Below are 17,910 nucleotides of genomic sequence, written 5' to 3' on the forward strand. Positions count from 1 at the left end.
AGGAAGTCAAAGGAGGACTGTCTGGTGAGACTTTCTATCTTTAGGTCTTCACAACCACTGCATACTTGCATGGGTAACTATTATACTTCCAATGCAGGTAGAATGGACATCAAGTTTCAGGTACAGTAAAGAGATTTGTATCTCAGGGTGCAAAAATATCTGTATCAAGAGGGATATAAGGGAATATGTTGCACAACAACTGGAATGGGTATTCTGCCTGAGCCTGAAGGACAACGTGTGCCAAGCATGCAAGCATCTGAGACTGGAAATAGATCCCTCGTGGCATTGTCAGGTATGCCTGTGGGAGGCACAGGGAAAACCCCACCAGGCGCCTTCAGCACCTACAGACACAACATGGGCTCAAGTGTTTGGCACTCCTAGCATGCACAACAAACTCCTCATGTATGATCATGCTGAGATACACTGGGGTTGTGAACCTACGAATGCAAAAAAAGAGCTCACTTGGGAGGTTAAAAGAATACACTTTGCAAAAAATTTGGCCAATACCTGGCTCACCTGCTGTCCTATTTTTACTGTTTAATCCCATTCACACTCCTAGGTTATCTCTGAATATTCTCAGCCCAGGAAAGATGCACCCTAAGAAAAGATTGGTACAGTAGAGTTTTTTCTCGTTTCAGCAGCACAGGCCTGAATACTAGAAGTAATGATTTAACAAAAAGCAGTGGTTGCACTCACATCTGAGGTACATAGGTAATAAAACTCTTCTTTGGGTTTCTGAGGTTACATACCTCCAGGAAAACAGTCTCCACTTGGTTTAAATTTAATTGAGTCGAGGAAATAAAAATGTCATTGTCAGTGTTTCACAGGCCCAGCTAAACTTTTCCTAAAGGAGGGAATGAACTCACCGCAGGCAAAAATTATAATAGAAATAATAATAAAAAATCAGACTCCTTCAAGTCTCCTTTGGTTCAACTACGGATTGTAGGAGATTTCTCATAAAATATTTTAATGATATTTTAATGTGACTGTACACTGGTTGGGAAAAAATGAACATAACCTATTGAGAGTATTAGGACCCTTCCTCATCATGCTAAATTTTTAGCAAGAAAACTGCAGGCCACTTGGCATAGCTGAAGCTGGTTAAGCCTTTAGCTTATCAAATGTCACATGAAAGGTTGGGGCCGAGTAAGTGTTAAGGCTGTGTTAGGATGGCGTGTCCTCAAATAATTGTAGAATGCCAAATGCAGAGCTTCCCGTGTTCCTCCAGGCTGAGCAGGGATGCCAAATATACAGAATTGGAAGCTGCCTATCTGGGGTTTTTTATTTGTTTGATATTGTGCAGGCAGCAGAGACAAAATACCAAAAATACTTGAAATCCTTATGACCTTTCTCTGCAAACTGTGAACTTTGTCCACTAAACTCAAATTTCTATTTACACTGTCAGCACAGGCTCATGCTGTTGCCTTTTCTTTGCCTTTTCAGTTTGTCATGTATCAAGGGACAGCTTTACAAACACTGCACAAGAGGGGGGACCTGAGCACATTCCAGACCTTTTGCAGCTTCAAAATACTAAGTCTCCGTTCTGTGGATTGCTTAAAAGTAGCTGTAATGCCAGTAAAGTAGCATGAAATATGCTGTTTGCACCCAAAGGAAATATTCTACATAAAGTCTTTGCCATCAGTTGGCATGGCTCACGTTCCCAACTTGTGTCTTGACTCCATGCTTCTGCACAGCTGACTCCATTTACACCATCTCCCATTTACATCAGGAATACACAGGTGATGGCTGAGTAAATGGTCCAAAAATGCATTCAGTAAAGTAGAGCATCACCTTCCTAAGCAAAACATCCCTGATTTCAGCATTGTGCTTCAGTATTCATCCACCCCTTGTAAATCATGAGCCAGACTGCTGCAGAGAACAAGTACAGGGGAAATTTCAGATGTATAAAGTAGAAATTGTGAGAATGAGTAGAGGAAGTAGAAAAGCGAGGGTGACTAAGCACTGACACGGGTTAGGGAGTCTCCATCCTGGGAGATAATTAAGAAGCTGTCTGGTCATGATCCTGGGCAACCGGTCTAGGTGTCCCTGCTTGAGCAGGGGAGTTGGACAAGATAAGCTTCAGAGGTGCCTTTCAACCTTAACCATCCTGTGATTCTGTGAAATTGTTCCTATAAGACTGTAATATTTGTCACTATTTGCATAACTTTTGCAATTAAAAAGGGCAGCCTTAACCAGGTACTTAAATAAACCCAACAACTACATAAAACTCCTTTGAAACAAAATATTAGATTGAATTATATAGCAAATATTTTAGCTGAACTGTCATTAGCTGGGCAATTCTTATGACTGTATTTCAAATTTCATTTCATCCTGTAGTACCATTCCTTGAACTTTACAAGGCAAAGGTATTAATAGAGTTCTGTCTGAACTCTTTAGAGTCTAGAAAATTGTCTTAAAATGCAACATTTCCTGAGAGGCTCCTGCATGGAAAATACATTGGTGTTTCCAAAAGAAACTGAATGAGTGCACAAGGAATCGTTACATGGATAAATCGTGTCAATGAGGCTTTTGAAAGAAGATTTTTCACTTCATGCTACTTTTCCCTGAATGTGAAAGCTATGGGAAATGTGTGGAAAACACCTGTGAAGTGATGATAACAGCTATATGCTCTATACGTTGCTGTTAATCAGCTACCTGTTAATGAACTATATGCTTCAGCATAAAACAGGAGGATTTATGTGTAATGCAAAACGCATAAAAAGACTTACTGTTTGGCACAACTTTTTCCTAAATCAGAGAGGCACATTGCTCCAGTCTTCCATGAATTTCCTGTTATGAACATAAAAATCTGCTGCTTACTGACTCGAAGTCTCTTTTCGCATGAGTTTGTCTAGGAAGTAGGGGACTAGGGAAAAAGAGAATTTAACAAGCAGCCGGTTCCTTAGGTCTCTGCTTTGTGTAGCCTGGGATCATAAACTTGTCATCATGGTTACTAACAGCAAGCAGGAGGCATCCATAGAATATCTCCAATTCTAATGATTTGTGGAGGCAAGTTCATCTTGTTCTTTTTATGTGTTCTTCTGTACTAGAGCTTTATGTGTCAATTATCGCTACTAAAGCCCTAAACAAGCCCCTCTTCTTCAAAACACAGACAAAAGCAACCATTGGGTTTATTCACAGTAATGCTTGGATTAGTTAAAGAAACCACATTCACCAACAGGAAAAGAGAAGTAAATTTCTAAGCTATTGAATAACATGCTATGTTTGGAAAGGATTTTTCTTTTGTAATTCTCCTTTAATTTCCTCTCATCCAAAGCTGCTCAGAGGAATCTGAAGCTAAGTTTTCACGAGTGACTAAAGGATCTAGCAACTGACTCCTTTTTAAAATAAATGGTCCTGGAAATGTAAGGTAACATTTCCATAAATATTCAAGTAATTTGAGGTTTAGGTTCCACTAAAAATCATCCAGTACTTCCAGCTCCCCAAGTGAGACAGGGAAAATTCAGACCAGTAAACTAATCCTTATTATCAGATAAACAGGGATTGAATGGAGGAAACAAAAGCATGAGAAAATGAGGAGAAAACTGAGGACACAGGAGATTACTACGTTCAAGAAGTTTATACACTAAAAGGCATAAAAGGCAGTTCAACAGGAAAAAGGATAGACAGAATATCAGACCATATAAATCAAAACACCGCTTTTAGTTACTTAGGTTTTCTTTGGATTTTGAGATACGACCTCAGTAAATCCACACAAAATTGTATAACTTTATCACCTGACTCAGTGCCTCTAAATTCAGCACAATATTTTTTTTTTCCTTCTGCTTCCTGATCAGATTAGAAAGTGTCTGAAGTTAAAGTGTGCATTCTGGTAACCTTTCTGAATAGTTTTGCTTTCTTCATTTCAATTGTTGTTTTTCAATTTAAAAATATTAAAATACCACAGTTGGGTGGGTAGTGACTACCATGACACTGTGTAGAAAACCAAAGCAATTTGAAGCAAGCTAGACATTCTGAGTACATTTTTAAAATACCTTATTGCTTAAATAAAATAAATCCCTTAGTCTAGCAATTACTTTCAGATGTTTGATTGTTTATTTTTAAAGAACTGTCATATCAACCATTTAGAATTGACAAGAACTACTTTGATATCTTCATGACTTTTTTTCTGGTGTTTCTCCCCTCCTTATATTGGGGACTATGTACTCATCTTCATTCTCTCTTGTATTTATCTTAATTTTGCTGTATTTTATTTTATTAGAGGAAAAACTTAGCAGAGCTGTTTGTGGCAAGATTCAGTTACAGGAAACCCAACAGCTAAGCCCCAGTTTCAGCTGAGACAATTAGACTGTTGATTTTGGTAGCAGCTCAGGACTTCTACTCAACCCAAATGCCTTTCAAGTCTATCTGCCAGTTGATGCTCAAGTCTGAAAATTTTCTGTATTTTTGCTATAGATAAAGGGCTTTGTTTCCTTTTAATTTGAGGGTTATTTCTATCCAGATCTGAGTGTTTTGCTGAAATTCTTCTCCATTCACTGGAATAGGTTTAAAAAAAACCCAAAAAACCAATATTTTCCAGATATTTCAAACTTTTTTTAAAGTTTTTTTCCTCCTTAATTCTCTGTTCCTTGATATCTGTGAATTGATGAGGATAGTGTTTGTTTCTCTCAAAGCAATTTTGCCATGCATGAGAACTACTAGGTGCTAATTTGTAATGCTTAGCTTAACCATTGCTTTTTTCTGTCCAGCAACTGTATTTAATAGCTCATACTTCTGTTTCACCTGTTGTAGGTAAAGGACTCTAAAATACTGAACACATGATACTTCTTAAAAAGTGATCTATATTATTATATAACACCAGAAGATATTTATCAGAAGGTTTGAAGAAATTATTAGTAAAAAGAGCAGTGTTCTTTTACGCTCTTTTCACCAACTGGTACAGAAACTTTGCAGCTGAGTTATCAAAGTCCACTGCCATTCTTTGATGGATTTTTTTTTTTAAGTGGACAGGCTCTAAAACTTTCTAAAACTTTTTTTATGGATGCTCTGAGAGAATGTAAATGCTAGCTGAGAAGTGGTTTGTTCTCTGTCAATATTTTGTGGGCTGGAGCCTTGAGCATTTTTTTCCTCTTTTGTTTTCTTCCTTGTTTTTTTCTTTTTAGACTTTTCTAGCAGTCTTTATAGGGTAGGTCACAGCAGCTGATGCTGGGTGAAATGGTTACCAGGGACAGCTCCAGCTGAGGATGTGGACAGAGATCCTAAAATCCTGGCACTGCACCACTCCACCCCAGTGCCTGTGAACCCAGTGAGTTCATAGTTCAGTGCTCCCCAGTGGGTACCCACCCCGGTAAAGCCCAGTGGGTTCACAGAGAGGGGTCTCTGCCAGGGCTGATGCTCTATTGCTGCATGTTTGTGGACTCATGTTTGTCTGATCCTACTGGTTTTATTTCAGACAAATTGTGTATGATTTCTCTGCAAGAGAGAAACACTATCGAATGTGGCATTCATCCTCCTTAAAAGATGTCCAGAAAGTCTGAGGAATTTACATGATTAATTCTTAACATGTGGATTCTTTTAATTAGCTATCTAGAAACCAAAACAGAGTGCAGGACACTACTGCAGTGCAGCTTGTTATGCAATAATGCATTTTTTCTTCCAAAAGTCACACTTGATAACAAACAATAGTCATAGGCATAAGATGACTGTGGGCAGTATGAGCTAATGTCTAGTTGTCAGAAACTTTTCCATTAAGGCTCAGAATGATGTTTAACATACTCTTCCCATTATTGAGCTAAACTAAACATTGTATTAAGTATGGATTTCCCAATGAACATTACTGCTGTTTATTTTAACATGTGCATACATATGGAAGTGGACACGTGTACATTTGGGATATCAAAAGCACATCAGTAGCATCGTTCACTCTGTTTCCAGGATATAATGTTTTTTGACATTTCTTTTTTAATGAAACCTGTCCTTACCCTTTTCTGACCATAGAAGTAGGTTTAAACCAAGATTCTTTAAATAAACACGAAAGGCCAAAATTACATATTCCCTCCTATTAAACAGTGGAGAATGACTGAAAGGGTAGATTTCTTTATCTAGGAAAAAAAATGCTGCTGAGGATGATCACCAAAATTTATGTACCATATACTTTTCCACTCAAAATTCAAAAGCTCTGGTGTATAGCAAACACTTGAATAACTCATGAAATCCTGAGCAAGTGATAGCTTTAAGACAACTTCAGTTTTAAGGCTTTGCACTTTGTTTTTGGCATTACATATAATTTGTTTAGGATTTCAAAGCTGAATATACTTACATTTAGATTTCAGGAAAGGACAGAAGAAGGGCAGGTTGTTTGCTTTTCACTTTAAGAGACCTAGATTTCCTGTTTGTGTTAGGCACGTTGTTACTTTGTTGATTTTAAGTTGGTCCCTAGGGGGAAAAGAAAGCTTATAAGAAATGTATGAGCACACTATCTTTTTTTTCCCCCAGAAATATTATGAAATATTGGCCAAGATTTTCAAACATAGTGGTTTAACATAGTCTAAATTCTATATTCAGGCTACTTATTCAAGGTCTACTGTTCAGAAGTATGAAAACCTGGCAACTCGTTCACTTTAAGTAGCCTTTTTAGTTACTCAGTGCTTGTGAAAACTGATGTAGCAGTTTGAATATGGGCTAAAAATCCTGGTGTTTGGTGTTTTTGTTGGCAATCCTGTGATAATTATGCTGTAAATCAAAATATGGGTTTGGATTTCAAAAGCGCCTTGAGCCTTGTTCCCACTCTTTTGCAGAGACACTGCATAACTTTTTCAGATTACAAGGTATAAAATTATCGGTTTGAAGTACAGATGAAAAACTAATCTCATATTTCTTCACATGTGTTGTGCCCCTGAAAATGCACACACAAACCCTTTCATGCAATGCACAAATAAAGTCATTAGTTCCCAAGAGACTTAGATTAATATGATGTGCTTGGAACTACCAAAGGACCCAAGCATTACTGCACTCATAATGTGAGAATACTAGCAAGGGGAGTCACAGAAAATGCTAATGTCCTATATAAATATAAAATATGCATATCTCTTTTATAGGCTAATTGTTCTCAGGCAGCTGCTACCAAGTCCTGTGTGCCTCGCCTGACCCAGTTCTCACTGACATGACTGAGAAGAGTCTCTGTGATTTGGTGGGTTCAGCTGCCATTGAGATATTTAGAGTTCAGGCCTGGATGGTGAATTCTGGAGAACTGTGCTCCAACTGGAGTGAGCACGTGCTTTCTTTGGTGCTTTGCTGGATCAGAGTTCAGGAGGCCCCTGTGCCTCTCTGCACAGCCCCTGTCCTCAGCTGCTGACCACACATTCCACTTGCTGCTCAGCATCCATCCCACTTGAAGCCATGGCCTACTAGAAAACCATCTCTTTGATAGGCAGAGTGATGCTTTTCATATTCTGATTTACTTTGTGGTTGAAAATTGAGATATTTGGCCCAAGGAAGACCTTGGGCCTGTGTTTTCACTCTCCAGAGACATTGATTTCCCAACAGTCAGAGTAACTCCAAAGAGTCAAACACACCCAAAGGTATCTCTCCGTTTACTTTTAGCATTTTATCGGCCAGGGCAAAATTAAAACTCAAGAGCAGTGGCTCCTAAGCTCTGTACAGCTGAGCTTCAGCAGTGCCATTGTACCTCAGGACTCAGTGGGCCCCAGGCAGCTGTGACCTGGGTGGCCTGGCCACGATGAGACTGTGCAAATCTCAGCGGGTGGAAGCATTTGGAGAGGAAGGTGTACAAGGGAAACCTGCAGGTAGCTTGACTGTTCTACCTCAGATTTATTCAAGCCCATTTGAAACATGTCCACTACCCTGTTTCATCTGAATGCCACACCTGGGCTATTGTGAGATCTCTCGCTTTCAGATCTGACAAAAGAATTAATTAAATTATTGTAAAAACAGTACATTTTCACAAAAGAAGCTTGAATTTTCTAGACAGAGTAGCATTTTCTGCCAGAAAGGACATCTCCAAACATCTGCCCAGGTACCTCCAGGGTCCATTGTTGCCACCCATCCCTTGAGCTTCAGGTCTCTGACTGGAATCTGTTTTCTCCCTTTAAGGTGGCTCCAGCGGCCCACCTAGTCCCAGCATGGGCTCCAAGAGCTGCCACATGAGCAGCCAGGTGGATGCGTTCCTCACAAAGCCCAAAGCCCTTTCAGAAAGTAACTGGCTGCTTTCCAGGCCCTTTGGTTTAGATCGTGGATTAGATTAATGATGACAAAGCCTTCTGGCCGCTGGTGTCAAATTTATTTTAAAAAATCCCTTTATGATTGCTGGCTCAGTTCTCTGGCAATACCAGATCTAGAACTGGCCTTCAAACCACCTTTGTTTCAGTAGATAATCCGACATGATTTTCTCCTGACCCCTTCCATCTCTTGCAAGCAGACCCCTGTTTGGTTTGTGGTGCAGTTTAGCAGATGTGTGACCACTTCAGAAACCAATAGGAGATAATGTTCTAGTGCTGTGGATTATTTGCAATTCATTGGAGCTGTACAAAGAAATGTGTATTTGGCACCTTTCTGAGAGGACTCTAAAGCCCGGAGAGTAGAAATTGCCAATGCATTATGCACAACTTCATTGCCATTTGCTTCCTAGTTTTTTGAAGAGTAGCTTTTCATTGTTTATCCTGCCAAACAGGCCTTCTCCTTCAAACAATGAGTCAGTAATTCAGAACACATCTACACCCTATCAGCATTTTAGAGATGCCTCTGTGCTCCATAGTTCAGCTCAGGATACAAGCTTCTCTCCAAGTTGCAGATATTTAGGTTCGGGGCTTTGGCTCAGCTTCTTGTGTGAATGAGGGGAAGTCACAAAGTCAGAAGTAGCTTTGAATAGTTAGCAAAATGGCGAGCTGCCAGACTGAAGGGGATGGCAAGCTACTTTGCCTGTGACTGAGGAGAGAAGGATTAGGCATTTCAGCCAAACAGCTTGTTCCTGCCTCTTGTTTGTACCATCCATGCTGCTGTTACTGCCTTTGTAGGATTAGAGAGAGGGTAAAGGAGTGCCAGTGTGTACCAGAGGGTCCCAGTACAGCAGCAGCAATCACATCTGCCCTTTCTACCTCCAAAAGCAGCAGGATTCTGCCTTTCTGTCCTGGTCCTGCCCTAGTTCCTGTCCCTCCAAACTAGTATGACCCCTCCTTGACAATCAAGAAAGAGCAGAAAAATGTGTAGATAGTGATGATGGAGATAGTGGAAGTGAAGGGAAGGTCTCCGGGTGTCCTCACTAGAAGGAGGAGGGAAAGGAAGGAAAAGAAGGGGTCACAAGGAGAAGAAACAACTTTAGAAGCAGAAAAAGTGCCCTGTCCCCCCAAAACAACCCCACACAGAGTCCATTCAATCCCTACCTTTCTCACATATCTTTCCCTATCCCACACTGTGGCTGCTACCCCTGCCTATCTTGTGTGCTCCAAGCATTCCCCTGGCTGAGAGTCTGGTGTTGCTACAAGTGTAACAAAGTGTAAAAAAGACAAATTCTGGCTCCAATAGATCACTCAGCAGGCTCCCACTGATTTTTCTGAGGGGAATTCCTGGCCACTTTGAGATGTTCTCTTTAAAATTCATCTAATATTATTATTATGCAGCTCTTCGTGTCCTGAGACCAGTCGCTTCATGTGCATTCTTCCACTTCACTGCTTTCAGAACCAAAAACCTATAATGGTGCAATAATTTTTTTTTAACAAGAGAAAAATAATCTCTTGAAAGATTTACTACTGAAAGATTTACTACTGATAAAATCCCTGTCTTCCCTGTGTTATTATTTTATATATATAATATATATATATATATATGGGCTATTTGGAGAAGTTCCAAGTACAAGCCATGATGTTGAGTAACATGAAGCAACACAAGGCAGTCTTTTTTGTTATGGAGAAAATAACTTTCAAGAAGGCTACTTGGAGAAGGAAGAGACAGAGGGAATATGAAAGAGAGGAGGATGACAGAAACTATTTCTTAGAGAGCATTTAAACATTGAATTTCCTGACTGGTAGAGTTTCATTTCATTGCTCTCTTTTTAAGAATTACTTCGTGCAAAGCTGTAGCTGAAAGGAGAGAACTTGCTTTCTGTGTACTACTTACTTTCAAAAAGCACACACTCTCCTCTGCCTTCCACTTTCCTGACTGCAGATATTAACTGGGTGTGGAAAACAACATTTTGTTTTCAAGTGCAGAAATACAAAAGCAAAAAGGCAGAAAATCACTGTATTTTCTCTCTTACCACAGAAACAGCATGACCCCTGGTTAATTTAAGTAGTCACATAAATATAACTTCTATTTTAAGCATATGCTTAAGTTCTGCTGATTCGATATTCAGCCCAAATGCAAATGACTTTCATGGAATGAGGTTTGCATTGAACTGGATCCACTTAGTAAAATATTTCAGTCTGGTGTTTGAGGGAGAAAAGAAGAATCTGATCAACTGCTGGAAATGCCTCCATAGCAAAATCACTTCTGTACTGATTGATTGTGCTGCTTTCTAGTGAATTTTTAAGTGCTACTGTGGGATGTGCTACTGTGATCTGGTGAAAAGTCACAGGGGATGTATACAGATAATTACATCTTTTAAAAGTAGCATGCTACATAGGATTTCCTAAACTGTACCAGAAAACATTAACATCCTGGAACTGACATTTGCAATTTCAAACTCCAGCTCTCCAAGCATAATGAGTGTCCTAAATGTTTCAGTATCAAATTAGTGTCAGTAAATGTTTCAGTATCAAAATTGGGACTCACTTTGGATTTTTTTGCATTTGTTATTTCCTTTTCCAGTGTTCCAGAGATGACAGATGTGATATTTAATACTAAGAAATAGTAAATTGAAATAGCATGTTTTAAAGTATTTATTACATTTGATTACAATATATATAAGTTGTTTTCATTTATAATTCACTCTTTTCTTCTGACATTGTTCTCTTTTTTACTTAAAGTACCTATGATTCCTATCCTCTGTTATACAAAATACACAAATACTTTTACATAACTACAGCCTTTGTCTAGTCACACACCAAAATAGAAGGTAGAGGATATGAAAATTACTTATGACAGATGAGTCACATTAATATTTTGTTCAAAGCCATGAGAAAAATGAGACGGAAGGGGTGGGAATCAGAACAGATCAAAACCCTTAGTGCTTTATGATCCAAAACCACAACTAGCTATTGAGGTGCAAAATGTTCTTTTTTAAATAAAATGTGAGAAAAACACAGAGTTTTGTACTGCAGATGCTGGCAGCACACGATGTTGCAATTATTCTCAATATTTTGAGATGTCTGAATCATAACCAGAACTTTGAGCAACACTGAGGTAAAAGCATTTTTGTGCTCCTTCATAACACACATACACACACAGAGACAAAAATTTTAAAAAATTGGGTTTGTCACAGTTACTTCAGAAATGGTGCACCAAGTTTCTACCAGTGACTGAGATTCGAAACAGAAGGGAGGGATGTCATGACATCCTCTTGCCTGTTTTATTTTTTCCAGCATAGTAAATTCAGAATCATTCAGATAATACTCTGATTAGCTTTATCAGACTTCTGTGCTGCTTAAAAAATCTTGTATATTCTTTGAAAATAATCATTCTGACTGCCTTTTACAGGTAATTTACTATTTCAGTACACGTGACTAGCTTAGTCTGGATGTGAAGCATAATCTTGCTTCCTATTTAGAGGACACTAATTAGGATCAATCACCTTGGGGAGCGCTCTCAGTAGGTTACCACTCATTATTAGTCTTAAGAAGAAACATTACTCACTCCATCTGATGTGATCAGGTAATATAATCTAAAATTCAGCTCACTGTTGGGTGAGCTTAGGACCTAAGTATTCTCTTTTTTTATTCCCTCTTCTTGACTCAGTATCCAACAAAGAGCTCAAGTTAGCAAGATGGTAAGCATCCTTCATGAGCTTGTCAGCACCTCAAGCCTTAGGAAAGGATGTGCTTTTTTTGGTCCCTGAGGGAGGCAGGCAGGCACCTTGAGGGAAGTCTATGCACTATGAGAGTTTCCAGCTTCCCTGGCTGCACAAGGAGTGCTTCAATATGGAAGACACTTCAGCCTGCCAGGCTCCAGTTCAGCAAAACACCAGGGAAGGACCTAAGCATCCATATGGAGACACGTATTTCACTAACTGTGATCACTTCAGTGTAATTGTATTTGGGCTGTAAACTCTGTACAATTACTCAATAGGACTGAAGTTGTGCTGTGTTTCTCATCAGGAGAGTGAATTAGATAGATAAGTATAAGCTCTGCTTAATGGTGCTTGTTTGTTCTTCAGTCTATTAGCAAGGGCTCTGTTCCTACCCACTCCCCATCGAAATCTGTCTTTTCCTCATATGATAACAAAAGTAGCTGTTCACAGTGCATACCATGATGGGCTGGGCTGGTTTTATGCAACTTTTTCATGCTGTGTAGGAGAGATCAAATGTGGAAAGTGAACAGAAAATTTATGGATAAAGAATGGAAATTTAAGAACTAAATGGGTGGTCTTAACCAGACAATTCCTGTGTACTTTATTCAGAGAAATACAATTCTGAATAATTAAGAACCAGCACAATGCTTTGAATATCTAGCTGTAAAGGTATTCCCTTAAGCCAATAACAGCAAGTTCTCCTTTTCCTCCATTTTTAATTTACCTCATCATGCCTGAGGAATTTTTCTACCTTCTTAGCTTATGCAACACTTTGGACTTGTTCTATGGGTATAAAACACATTTCCTATGATCCATCAAACGTCATTCATCAAACTTGATTCTTTATGATTAGGTTATTGGAGGCTATTAGGGTGTGGTTGCAACTTGTTTGCAAATAGGTATAGCTGTTGCACTTTGTTTAGTCCATGGAAACTCAGTAATTTAGTTTTTGCTTGACAGGCAATATGTGAGATACAAGCCTTGAGGTAAACATAAACACATAAACACATTTCTTTAGTGATACTGGAACTATCACAAGATGTGTTTCCTGTTAATAAGGCTTATAACTGTGATAAGCTTCTCAGGATTTTCAGGCAAAGCAATTCCTACAAAACCACCTCCCCAGAAAAAGTTTGCTGGAGCATGCTGAACAGCAATTAAAGAGTAGGCCTCTGAGGGCCAAGAAGATTAAGAGCCTTCAGGAAAGAGTTTTGTACTGCTGTATGTTTCTCTCTATTTCTACACCATGAACTTGTACAGAATTTCAAATTTATGATGAAATCTAAACTCTGTTAAGACTACTGAACTCCTGTTTTGAAATTTTTTCCTGATTCTAACTAATACACAGAAAGATTTGCTAGTGCAGCCAAGATTAGGTATTTCTGGGAGACATACCTGTAAAAGGCAACAGTAGGTATAAAGAATATGGTGTCATTTTAGTCAGGTTATTTATGCATGCCTCTTTAAAAAAAAAAGGGGCAAAAAAAAAAAGAAGAAAAATAAATTTTCCAGTTCCTTACTGCTGCCAATCTCAATAAACCAATTCTTTATCCATCCAGGAATTTTTATCAGCTTAGTCTCATATTATAAGGAAAAATGAAGTGAAGTGCACATTTTTTTATATAATCTAATAAAAAGTCAGAACACATAGCTTGTTAATATAGCGTGCAATGACCCCTGTGCTCTATTTACTACAGGTATAGGTAGTGTTCCTTACCCTGATTGTCACCAGGCAATTGTTGCTGCTTTGTTCATTTGTTTGGCTAAACTCCCTGACCCACACCACGTGCTTTCGTGTAATTTACCTTTAAAAGTTAAGTGACAGCCATAAGGACTGTGCTAACTTCTGGATAGTATATTTGAAGGAATTGTTCTAAACACCATCATTATAACCAAGATGAAATAGAGCAGAGCACAACCTTGATTGTCCTCTGCATGCTGTGCATGGGCAGAAGCAAACAAACAAAAGTAAATTCTGTCTTTCATTACTGATATCCAGATAACTGAATATTAGACACTCTATGCTTTTTGATTTTTGGCAAATGGAAAAAGCTTAAAGGTTAGCATTATAAAATCTCACATCATAAGAAAAGGTAAAACTTTTCTGTTTGTCTCCAGAGCGCAAAGTTGATGAAATAATTAAACATGCACCTCATTTATTTTTGAGAGCAAGTGTTATATGTTGAATTATGTACATGATTAGTTTCTTTGCTGGATCAGGGGCTTACATTAAACTGATGAAAATGCCCTCGTACTCAGCAGAGAGTAAACTACCAATTGCAGGAAAGTGTGGATGGTTTTCTTTTCAACATACTTTTTCTCTTAAGTAAAATCAAATCAATTAAACGTACTCAAACAAGCATGTTTTATACTCAAGTTGGGATGAGGAAATGTAAAGGAACCTGGTCTACCACTATTAATCAAAAAGGCAAAATGTTATTTTGTATGTTTCATCACAGAGTAAAATGCTTTCAGGTTTACAGAGGAAAAAGTTCTGAGAATATGTTCTAAATGCTACCCTTGGAAGTAAAATGCCTATGTGGACTGTAAAGTATGACCTCCCCTTTATTCCCCTTAGGGATTCAGGCTGTTTGTTGCCTGTTCCTTTTAAGGCAAGATTTTAGGAGTTTCCCATTACAGGCAAGCAGAATTCCTCTCCATGCTAATATAGTACCCAATAAGCTCATGCCAGTGGCTTATTTGGTCATCGTTACAGTAGTACCTAAATATTCACATATTTATCTTCAGAGTACCTTGTGAGGTAGGGAAGAGGTACTGCTCCCATTTTGTGTCTGGAATGAAGCTAATTCCTCTTCCCAAGGTTGGTTAGGAGATGTGTCAGAAATGCAGGGCATAGGACTGTCCCAGGGTAGTCCCTTAGTGGGTCAGCCTTCCTTTCTACAGGAATATGGAGCTTATCCAGGACCAGCAGCACAAACACTGCTTGTGTGTTTGAAGGAATTATGACACAGCCCACCTCTTGAACTGTGTTGCACTTGGGATATGTCCTATGATCTCATGTTCCCCTGCCCCTTGACTCCCTAACCTCAAAAAGCATAGCATCCACTTTTCCAAGCACTGAATTATTTTTATCTTATGAATGCAGTTAGCTAATTAAAACCCAGAGTACATACTGTGTTTCTACCATCCTTGGAATTTCTGCTGCAAAATTTCATCACTTGATGTGATTATATGGGTGGTATTTATACATGTGACTGCACTAGACTCCCCGCTGTACTGCTATGCAAATTAAGGGCTTTAAAGAGACAGCAGCTGTACAGTGAGGTGTGTGACACGTCAGAAATGGTGCTCATGCATGAGTCATGAAATAAACATTTCAAATGCCATTGAATATATTTAATTAATAAGATGGGCTGGTAAAAATGAGAACATTAACTAATCATAGAATAGCCTGGGTTGGAAGGGACTTTAAATATCTAGTTCCAATCCGCCTGCCATGAGGCATTTAAAAATATTCTCAGATTTATACAATAAGAAACAGCCCGAACACCACAAAATAAAGTAAGTACTTTCGCTTAGCTGAAGTCCTACAGACAGTCTAGCAAGAGAAAGAACATTTGGATGGAAATATAACTAAGCAGAGATTCTGCAAATATTTCAGCTATAAAAAGCCACAGAAGTCCAGGCTTCGATGAATTCCTGAGACCATTTTATAAAGAATAAAGGCATTTACTAAAGCTAATTCTAAAGAAGGATACCTCTTCTGACCTGAACAGAAAGATTTTGGTGATAGAATGTTTCTAATCACAATTCTAACACATCTGAAATTAAGAATATGTGTAGAAAGTACAGATCCCGAATAAAGATGGATTGTAAGATGCTGACAAACATTCTCACCAGCAGAAAGGAAATAATCTTCTCAAGTATTAAAGAGATGTATCACTTTAGATTAATTAAGAACAAGTTCATAATGATGTTAGTTCATTTATTTAATTTCACTTTGTTGTAAATGTAGAATTGAGGCTAATGTCAGCCTTTTCTGGATGTAGAAAGAATGATTTTGATAGATTGGGATGGATTGGCTAAATTTAAACTGTTGTCCATAGTGTAGCCATCTGAACGTAGCAATATAACTTCTCTGTTCACACTACAACTAGTACCAAAATCAAATTTGCATGCATATGGGAGAACAACTCTAGCAGTTAACCCCTCTTTTTTTTTTTTTTTTTATCCCTGGTATTTTAACCTGAACTAATTTGAAGTCGTCTGCTACATCAGTTGTAAAATCATTTTATAGCTAAGTTCCACCTTTCTTCCAGATGCCATCAGAGTGACACCACAGTCAAAGTGATCTATACAGTTGTAACTTCCAAGATGGATCTGCCCTTACTGTAGATAATTTATATGTTACATGTGATAGAAAATAAATCTGTCTTCTGTTTTTGTGGCTTAAACATGGAGGATTTAACAGACTTAAACACCTTCACTGGTGTCCAAGTCATAGGGAGATGGGGATCATAGAATTATAGAATATTAAGGGGTTGGAAGGGGACCTTGAATATCATCTTGTTCCAACACCCCTGCTGTGGGCAAGGACACCTTCAACTAGACCAGGTTGCTCAGAACCCCATCCAACCTGGGCTTGAATTTCATTGAGACTTAAATATTATTATTGATTTCATGTGGGATGTTGTTGCCATGTTCGGAAGTGGTAATCCTAGCCTATATGGAAGCGTTAAATGGAATCTTTAGCTCTTGAAAACTGGAAAAATACCAGCCCTTTCTTCCCTCAAAAACTGACAAATTCAAACAAAAATATGAAATTACTTACCTTCCCCAGCAGCTGCTTAATACCTTTAATTTCTTAGGCAATAATAGGACAAGGTTGACTGGGGTAAGTTTTAGGTCTGACAGACATTAAAAAGATATTTCAGATCTTAGCAGAATAGCTGGCAGCTTTAGTAGATACCATATTTGGTTATGAGCACAGTAAAACAAAGGATATTGTTATTTTAAACTGGACTTGAATAAGATGAGATCTGATGAAGGAAGATGGGTCAAGTTATAAGTCTGTGTTAGTGATAGGACATTAATAGCTGCGCAATTATGTTGCTAGTTTTGGTCTCTATTTTTAGGTGAATTTTTATCAATGAAAGAAGTGTAAAATATCTGAGTATAATGGGATGACATGACAAAGGAAGGGGAAAATTAGATATGCTCTGACTCCCAAAAATGACAAGAGAAAATGAATATTTCATTCTTCTAAAATGACCACTTATTTAAAGAAAGACAGAAGGATATCCCCGTGTGTTGCTTTTTCCCCAGAGGTGAAATCTTCATTAATTAGATGTATGGATTCTTGCAGAGGTCATCAACTGAGTGAACATAAATGTCTCTGACAGAGGATTGAAATGTGAGGGTTTTAAGAAGCCATGTATCACCTACATGGTAGATCCTATTCTGAGACTAAAAAAAATATAGGGATAAATTGAGCAGAACACACAGAGATGTGTTGTCAGCTTATCTTCATCTGACTTTGTTTGCTTAAGAGCACATGAAATACAGTCTTTTTAGGTATGGGATCCACCTTCCACAGAAGTCACATCAGCCCACAGCCAAGTCATTTGACAACTCTGTGCTAATGTCTTTCCATCTGTAATATGATTATATTAACATTTACCTACCTCATAGTGGAAGCTGGAAGAGCTTAATTAACATGTGTAGTTATTTAAAGCTCTTGGACTGAAAGCTGCACTAGGGATCCAAGTTATTTGTTAATATTAGTATTTCTATACCCAGATGATTTACTCACGTTTGCAACATGCCAGCATAGAAACCTACTGGATGCAACACAGTATTGGAAAGTTCATCAAGTGAGAAGATGAATGGCATAAACAATAGTGCTAATTGGTGGAGTGCTTTGGAAGATCCAACCATCTTAAGGCTTTAGTGCAACTCTTTGGCAATATAGAATGTAAATCAGCTTCAATTTATGATTCTATTAGCTCCAAAACCACTAAGGAACAGAG

At 38.3% G+C, this 17,910-nt stretch overlaps 1 protein-coding gene across 3 annotated transcripts in view; it reads right to left on the reverse strand.

Annotated features, from left to right (window-relative positions):
• COL8A1 (collagen type VIII alpha 1 chain) overlaps positions 1–17,910 on the reverse strand; it is an 86,094-nt gene that overhangs the window by 25,398 nt on the left and 42,786 nt on the right. The window contains exon 3 of one of the 3 annotated variants that reach the window (XM_017830827.1): positions 6,281–6,396. The exons of 1 other annotated variant lie outside the window; for it this stretch is intronic. The gene's annotated coding sequence lies outside the window, so the exon portion shown is untranslated. Of the gene's footprint in view, positions 1–2,729; positions 2,903–6,280; positions 6,397–17,910 lie in introns of those variants that run through there. One more of the 3 variants, XM_017830829.1, reaches the window with a different exon arrangement.

The sequence above is a fragment of the Lepidothrix coronata genome, unplaced genomic scaffold (genome assembly GCF_001604755.1).
Source record: "Lepidothrix coronata isolate B3197 unplaced genomic scaffold, Lepidothrix_coronata-1.0 Scaffold184, whole genome shotgun sequence".
Taxonomy (NCBI): domain Eukaryota; kingdom Metazoa; phylum Chordata; class Aves; order Passeriformes; family Pipridae; genus Lepidothrix; species Lepidothrix coronata.